General features: G+C 40.1%; 1 protein-coding gene across 1 annotated transcript in view; it reads left to right on the top strand.

Moving 5' to 3' along the window:
* Window positions 1–236: 236 nt before the first annotated feature.
* Window positions 237–9,202, top strand: part of LOC116396240 (ras-related and estrogen-regulated growth inhibitor-like protein) — a 12,010-nt gene continuing 3,044 nt past the window's right edge. Inside the window, exon 1 of the mRNA XM_031870729.1 lies at window positions 237–654. The gene's annotated coding sequence lies outside the window, so the exon portion shown is untranslated. The remainder of the gene's footprint in view (window positions 655–9,202) is intronic.

Raw genomic sequence — 9,202 nt, 5'->3', positions numbered from 1 at the left:
CTCAGACTGAAACCAGTTCTTTAGGAATTCCACTGCATGTTCAAACAGTGAGAGCGTCCTTCTTAATTCTGAGCCCAAAGTTGTCTCTGTCAGACAGATGCCCAGCTACTCTGGCCTCGGGTGCTGCATCATTCAGACGTGCAGCGCTGCTGAGCTGGAATTTCCCCTGGAGGGAGTGGCCTCTGCAGAGGACGGGGCTTTTTTTAAACTCATAGATACTGCTGTTGGGACTTCAACATGTGGGGGGAAACAAAGAGAGAGGCCTACATGAAAAGAGAAAAGCCTAGACTATGAAACTGCGCCAAAACCCCCCATCAGGCGTCAAAATCTCACCTGAGTGTGAGATTTGTCTTAAGCCACAACACTGGTGCCTCATTGGACGAAACCCACTGGAACTGTTTTTGTGTTGACAAACACTTGGATCCTGGAAGAGAGAAGGATAATTCTGAGAGTTTTTTTACATCACCTGCGGAAGGAAGATTAGGAATTCCCGGATATTTCAAGTTGGCATCCGTTGTTTTCCCCGCTGCCACACGAGGACCAGCTTGCCGTTTAACCCGCCGACAGAGCGTCATGGTCCCCTGTCATTGGTTGGATAACTCTGCCGTCCGGAAGACGGAAGAATGCACGCCGATAGCTACGAAGTGATCTCAAGTAAGAGGCTGGTGTCTGGGCAGAGAAATGTCAGTGCGTGTTTGTAACCTTGTTTGTCTGTTCAAGTTTTAACTTCACTGTTACCGTGCTAGTGTGTATTTTACGGACCGCCAAGTCCCATTCAGTGCTGTAAATATAATTGTTGGTGCTGTATGTAATAGTGTCGCCCCACACCGCTGCTTCGTTGTGTTTGGATCAGCCACCAAGAGTAAAGTCAGCCGAACCTGAGTTCACCAGTCGGGCTTCTGTATGATAAAGTTGCAGTTACTGTACTTTACGGCTGCGGTGAAGATCTACTTTGCCTTTAGTGCTTTCCTCTTCTTTTCCTACTAACGTATTCAGACACACACACATTCACACACATACACCCACACACACACACACCCCTCGCCATGTGCTTGTTTGTTGCTTATAGGTTTAGTATGCTTGTCGTTGTATAATAGATGTTTGTTGATTTATAATATTATTGATTGTTGATCAGTATTAAGATAAATAAACTTATAGTTTCAAGAGTGATGTGATTATTTTGTGCATGTGTGTTGTGGTAATAGCTGTTTTATTAATATCAATAATCATTTTTTGTACTTGCGAAAACTCCCAACATGTTTCCTGTGTTGTCGAGTCTCCTTTAAGATAACTTACAGGAGGACTTACGTATTCACTTTCAGCACAACAAAGACAGAGTTTTACAATGCTACTTCATCTGCTGGAATGATGCCATGTAAAAAGAAGCCATTTGTGTTCAGTGTTTGATTTACATCTTCACATTGTGGCACTTTATAGACGTTATGAGCCACTGTTCTTCTCTCAATGAGTTTTCGTCCCTCATTGCTTATAACACTGACAAGAGGAAGAGTAATGGTGTGGTCAGATTCAATGAGTGCCTCCCAATATTTAGTGCCATAGTCCATTTACTTGCATTCACTCGCAGTGACCAGAAGTGAAATAACACCTCAAAGTTAATGTTCTCCTCAGATATCAGCAGAGATGTTAAGGGGCACATAAATACTGCATGAACTAAAGGACAGTGAAATGGCATTTGCAGCTTCAATGGGGAGCGACCAAAATGTCACGCGGCACTTTTTTTCCGATTGTGTCCTGTCTAAATATAGCGTGCTGCTGTCTGTTCTAGATTTTAAACCATTTCATGCCGCCGCTCTGCTGTCTATTTTTACACCAATATCAATACAGAGGGCAGCTTGTGGTTTTAAAATAGAGTAATACCTCTGCTGCTGGGGGAGAAGATTTCAAACATAGCAAGTAAAAAGCAACATGGACCAGTTTCCTCCCCCATTTAAATAACGCCATGGGATGCATGTGCTTATTTCCAGATATAACCTCACCTCATGAAACTGCTATCCACTCAGCCAATCATCTAAATGTTTCCTGAAACACGTCATAATAAAAACCACATTAGATTTACAGAAAACTTACTCCACCCAGCCAAGGTGGCATTCTCAAAAGCACATACTTGTTGACGTCTCTGTGCAGGACTTTTTAAACACCAGCCCAACCTGCTTCATGGGAGTGACACAAGAATGCGTTCACTGGGAGGAAAAATGCAAAACTACTAGAACCAGGGAGTCCGGTGGCATTTAAACAAAGAGTGAGCGACGAAGAAGCACTGTGGGCTGGCTGAGCATGGAAATACAAACAAAAAAAAAGTTTAGAGTTACAAGTGGGGTGAGATGGAAACAATGGCAGAACAGAATAGATAGCCCCGGGGAGTCGACAGGACATTTCGGTCAGAATTTGACTAGATTTTTTTTCTTTTCACTTCTGCCTGTATTTGTCTGTCAAAACAATATTTGCAAACAGGAACAACTTGCTCCCAAAGCGAAAAAACCACAGAGCTGAGCCACCATGAGGTCATGAACATGTACAACCTGGAGCGACTGCACTGGGGCTTTGTTGACTGTACAAGCTTCTATGACCTCATGAGCCTCATGAACTTCTTTAGCTTTGTAATGACGTGATCCTGCTTGGCCTGCTGCCACCGCGACTCGACCCCGGATATGCGGAGGAAAATGGATGGATGGATGGATGGATGATGTGATCCAGAAATATACAAATGTCCCCTGAAAATGCCCTGAAGTTTATTGTCGCAGAATAATTTGCAATACAAATTGAGGTGTCACAAGGCTGAAGGCAAACAGATCCAACCCTAGCATTCAGAGTTAGTTAAACAGCTTATCCTAAGATTATTGTACACTGTATATCTTGTGTTAAGAAGTTTAAGAAAAAGAAGAAAAAAAAGCTTAAGCAGCAGTCACATGCCTCTGGATCATTTTCTTCCCACAATGTACTACAGTTGAGCCCACACTCATTTTGCCTGCCCTCAGGGGACACTTGCACATGTTTTTATGTGATATTTGTTTTTAAAAAATCATTGTATTTTTCATCTATTCATATGTCTGGTGGTAGAATGAACAAGTTTGAAGAGGTCAAAACTCCAGTTACTTCTCCGTTACGCAGTTTCACAAGCGTGTCAGAGATCTACGGTGGCCTTCAGGTGATGTAAAAACATGAAAGGCTCTCACTAAAGCCGGTGTTTGGTTTGTCTGTTCTGGACGACTATAGCAACATGACTCCATTAAGACGACCTGCTCCGTATGTAGATATGAAGGGCTCTTTCTAAGCAAACAAAAACACAACAATTCTTAGCTTCAGGTGATTATACACGAATGAAGTTATGAATATTACATAACATTTTTAATTATAGATCCCCAAAATGCTACACAATGGCCCTTAAAGAGTAGAGGGTTGTGGGTAAAAAGCTTTTAGTGCAAGAAGTATAGTTTTGTCATGTGACTTCTTACCACAGGCCTATAATCCCTTTAATTAAAGCCTTCTTTCTGTGGCTCAGCTACAACTGGCAACTACGGAGGAAAAGACTCATAAATCAAACGTTGCCATTCTGCACTTAAAGGGGAAGTTTAAGCAAAGCTTTGTTTAAGATGGGTGGGGTTATCCACATGGTGGGATCTGACAGCCACCCTGATGAGAAACAGGAACCAGCACATACCTCTGCAGTATGGTCTTGAGAAAAAAGAAGCACAAAACAGTCCATAGTGACAGCGAAGCAGTTTTGTAGGCTTCATCCCTTCACTCAGCAGATTTCATCGATCCTTTTGCAAGGGAGATATTTTTGTCGCTGACATTTTGATTGTCAATGTTTGGCATGTGGTGGGCTGATGTTGAAAAGCTGACTAATTGGGCACCACATCCAAAAGGCTCTCTGTCACTGGAGGCTGTCCAGAGTTAAGATGATTTCATGCAACTGAAGAGATAATTCACGTGCACATTTTGCTCAGCACAGCACAAGGTATTCATGCGACTTCCCTGGCCTCAGTGGTACTCCTAGTATCAGTGTAGTGTCAGCTTCGCAAGTTTAATACAGCATTTGATTATGTGATACTGTTGTTATTTCAAGACTAGCCGTTTCTGCAATCCTGGCTCAAAACATGGCCAAATAGAGACCTCGAGTGAAAAGAGTCATGTGGTAACGTCGCTCCAGTCTGTCGTGAGCACATTTATATACAGTACATGTATGCAAATAAACAGGAAGCTACTTAGTGTGCATGAACCTTCCGGCCTCTGTGATTCTTTTCTAATCTACAGGGAATATAACTATAGGAAATTACTTTACCTCTGCCTTAGAATCTTCACAGATCGCGAAATGTTGCTCACTTTTAGCTCTGTTTTGGTCTCCACCAACCTCTTTAGTTGCGAAATGCTCCACTAAGTTCACCAGCTAGTGGCTAACTGTGTCTGTCTTGCGACATGCAGTGAACAGAGGGCTAATAGAGCGCTTTGGCTAAAAACAGCTGCCTGCTGCTGGAAATGATGCCAATGAGAGCGAATCAAATCTGTAGAGATGCTGTAAAACCAAAACAATGGGTTAAAAGATGTCAAAACACTGCATAGAGCTCATGGGGATTTCAGACCATTACATGCAAGTTCATTACTATGAGCAACCCCTTTCGCATTAAAGATTAAGTTTTCCATTGACATTTAATAAATAGTGATTAGTGCAGCTCTTGAGTTATAAAATTAATGAGGTATTAATTGTTCAACAAACATTTTGGTTCTTCTGAACTCCAGAAATCATTCTTTGATCAACCGTCATGCTTTTAGGTGCAATAATGTTTAAAATAGTGAATGTTTTGCTAAACATGTGGTTTAGGTGTATAGAAAACATTCAGCAGCTCTCTTGCCCCGGGCACAAACTGAGAGGAAACATGGGAGAGATGGCGAGGACATTATGTGGAATTCTGAAGAGCCTCCAGGGACCATTACAAACCACTTCCCATATTTATACCATCAAATATTCAGGCAGCACTTTTCCCAGTAAGCACACAACCCCTTTACGAAGTCAAATGCAACCAAACTAAAAGCAACATGTGAACATATGGTCACTTGACAAACTCAGCCGCAGTGGGACAGCCGCCTGGAAAAGATGTTTTTTTTTTCTTTCATTGAGGATGTTGGCAAACTGGAGTCAGTACTGTATGTGCGTGCTATTAAATCACATCTTTAATATGATTAAGTATGATAAATATCTGAAGGGACAACATCTCAAACTTGTTATATTTTTCAATCAGCTAAAAACAGACTTGAGGACATTGTTGAGGCTTTTACAGAAGTTCTTTATTAACCTAAGCTCGATGTATTTGCTCGAGTTTGTTTGGAGAGGCCTCTTTCCTCCTCTGTCACTGCCAATGCTGGCAGGAGGAGAGGAAGAATTATTTCAGTCTCTGTATATAAAGGCTAGTGTGCCCTGGTCTTTCCCCTCATCCTGTAAGTCTGAAAGCTTCCTTCCTGTCTGGGAAATGACATGCTAATGGCCTGCTCTTCCCTCTTCTCTGGTCCTGTATCACAGCTGTCTAATGAGCGCATCAGTGTAGAAGTGGCTGCTGATGATGGATGCCTTCAGTTTTATCAGCTGCAAGCAACTGATTAGCTCTGAAGAAATGATCCTTTTGCTTTGGAATGAAATCTCAATCTGTCTTTGTCTGCAGATGTCCAAATATAGATTTCTGTCCCGCGTCCTTTAGTGATAGAATATTCTCATTTAAAATCTCATTGTTTGACAAAATGTAGATCAAAAATGCACTTTCAGTCTAAACATTGTTGTCCAGTGTGCACATATTCAAAGCTGCTCTAATCAATGTTTTTCGCCCTCCTAGCAGTGTCTGTCTGCCTGTCTGTCTGTCTGCCTGTCTGTCTGTCTGTCTGCCTGTCTGTCTGTCTGTCTGTCGGACGGTCAGTCCACCACTTTGGTCCAGACTGAAATATCTCAAAAACTGTGACAGATTGCAATGACATTTTTTACATTCAGTCATGGTTCACAGAAGATGAACCCACCTGATGTTTGGCGAGCCTCTGTCTTTTCTCCTAGTGCCACCATGAGGTTGACATTTGTGATTGTGAGTGAAATGTCTCAACAACTACTCGGTGGATTGCCATACAATTTGATTCATTCATGTTCCCTTCAGGATGAATAGTTATAACTTACCAAATACCAAATACATGCAAAACCAATGACATTTCCATCAGCCTCAGTTGTACTGTTGTGTTTACTGAATAGCAAATGTTAGTGTCTAGTATTTAGCTCAAAGCACTGCTGTTTCTAAGGACAACATCACAAAGCTGCTAGCATGGCTGGAGGCTCTTACTCTTGTTTAATATCAAGGATTTGTTGACTACGTGTAATGTGAAAGAGGTCACCCGTAGGGATGAACCCATATCATCCAACTCTGAAGTTCCCCCTGAGCGCTACAAAACATTTCAGGTCGTTCGGCTTCTTTTCTTGGTTTTATAGCCTGCAATTGTATTGTTTGGCAGGCAGTTCTTTTCAGCAACACATCTCCGATAAACCAACTGTACACTTCCTGCTTAGCCCTAAAGAGCAGACTGACATAGTTAGCAACTGGTGAACACAGTGGAGCATTTAACAATTTAAGAGTCAATTATTTCCCTCAGGGAATGACGGAGACCAAAGCAGAGCTAAAAAGAGGTTGCACATTCATCAGGTGACCAGAAACACAACTCCAAATGAAGGCCAATGTTTTCCATTTGACAACTTTATAAAGTAACAATATGTCAATGTTGTGTAAACAGCTTGTTCTGCTGAAGCTCAAATAACACAGCTTGAAGTCGAGCACAGAACACTATGAAAACTGTAACACTCTGCCTTTATGTGCACCAGTGTTTCTGACATGAACATGAACTTATTGGGAAGAAATTGTCTATTGGCTGCAAAAATGTCTGTGTGAATGCACAGATGCATGACTTGCATGGAGTAAATACATGCAGCAATATTCTTTTTTACCGGCAACCTATAACACACTCATATTTCTTAATAGTTTTAAAATGGGTTTAACATGAATGTGAATTTAATGTGTGCACATCACTGACAAGCTGAGCATCGTACTACTGCCTCAGTTCAGTTCAGTTGTATCCTTCTCCATTTAAAGTGGCACATTTCAAACGGAATTGCAAATCAAGTGTAAATTTAAATAAGGCCTGCCATCTGACGTCTTTAATCGGGAGGATAGTTTTCAGTTTATTTCCTTATCGCAGCCCTGAAACTGAATTATCACAAACGTACAGTGAGAGTAAGTTAAGTCCCTAAGAAGATTTATTTGCATAAGCACACACAGCCAAAGCAGCTTCCTATGAAACGTCTTGATAAAAAAGACGTTGTTGGAGTATATAAGTACTTTACCTCTGAGTATCGCAGAGGTTTGTGTCTTTATTCCTGTAATTTATTATAGGAATATGCATTTCAATGTACTAATACATATGTTTGATGGTAACGTTAATACCTACAGTAATACCTGAGTCCTTTGAAATGTTTAAACCCTCAAATGTCTCTCTTTTTAAAAGTCACTGAAGGATGTAAATGAATTATGGAACATGCCAGATAAAGATGTTTTGCTTAATTAAATCCTTAAAATTCCACTTTTTAAAATAGTGTTTGATGTTGCATCATTCAGTTCATTTACACATCACATGCTGGAAATGGTTATACAGTTCGACAGTTTGATGAAGTTAAAGTTCAGTTTTCTTACACATCACTCACTGTAACACAGAAGTGTGAGCGCCCTCATCAGCACTGAGTTATATTTGCATAAATTAAATGTCAGTGAGTTTGTTATTTTAAACAATTTTCTCCCTTTGGCTGAGGGTGATTTGACAAGAGCAGTGAAAAAAACAACAGTTTCACAGCTATAAGGAAGTAAATAATGTCATTCTCTAAAGCTAAAACTCTGTTGTGTTGTTATGCATCTATTAAGAAAAACTGAGTTTTATTGGCGACGCAAAGGATTTACAGTTTAGTAATAACTGAATTTCTCTGTTTTAGTCATATCTCACCACTCTAGCATCTCTGCAGCTGTACAATATGAATTTTCATGAACGTGGCGCCTTCACTAGCCAGGAAACTTAATGTGCTTCTGAAGTCTGTGATGAATTTCACACAGACACGTCGGGATGGTAAAGGTCATTGACGCAAGAGAATGTGATGACTGGTCAATTCAAAGCATTACAAACCATCGTGACTTCATTATAACGTGACACTCTCAACTGTGAATAGTTTTCCACACGTTATTGGGGTTATGTATATCATGTTTTTGTAAACATGATATTAATTATGATTCATTTGTTAATAATATAGCCTAATTATATATGTGTATATTTATATTTAAATGTCTACATAGTAATAAAATGTTTAAGCTTTACCTTTGTTCTAATTTGGTGTTCTAACTTGTTTGTTGTTTAAATGTCTATTCCTGTTTGTACTTTGAGACGGAGTGGCCAATCTGATTCTGATATATATTCATATTCATATTCATATTACACAAGTATACATAACAATTACTACAAATACATGTTAAGACATTTCTAATTAACACACATGCTAAATAAGTATAGAGCACTTTATTTTATGACACACTGAACGCTGCAGTGTTTGCAGTAAACTCCAACAAAACCTTTGAGGGTAGAGCTCAAGCTTTTCCACATATTATGTGCAAAATATGTCCCCAAAAATCAGGCATAGCCATCGTATGGAACGGAAACAGCCAAATATTTAAATACATCTTCATGGAGCCTCCAGTCTCAGAATAATCTTGTTTACACGAGATAAGAGAGAGGACATTATATCAGAGATGATATGAATATATGTTTCTGTGATTTGGTTTTACTGCTACAGCTTAAATAAGTGTCCGCTGTCTCCGAAGGAGCTTTTCTTACTACAACAATATGAAATGTGGAAGAAATCAGAGGTAAATAAAAGAAAAAACATGATTAGTAAAGGTGTATCTGAAAATGACACCTGACTTGGTCTTGGGTGATAAAGTATTAGCAATCATGCACAACTGGTACATGCACACAAGAAACCAGGTTACTGGGAGAAATCAGATTAAAAAAGTGTAGCCCACAGCGGAGTAAGTAAAGCTGGAAAAGATAAAGATAAATCTCTGTCTGTCTGTCTGTCACACACACACACACACACACACACACACACACACACACACACACA

This window comes from Anarrhichthys ocellatus, unplaced genomic scaffold, assembly GCF_004355925.1.
Source record: "Anarrhichthys ocellatus isolate YVR2014 unplaced genomic scaffold, GSC_Weel_1.0 scaffold2, whole genome shotgun sequence".
NCBI lineage: Eukaryota > Metazoa > Chordata > Actinopteri > Perciformes > Anarhichadidae > Anarrhichthys > Anarrhichthys ocellatus.
Note: the sequence above shows the minus strand (reverse complement) of the source record. Positions and strands in the feature narration are given on the sequence as shown.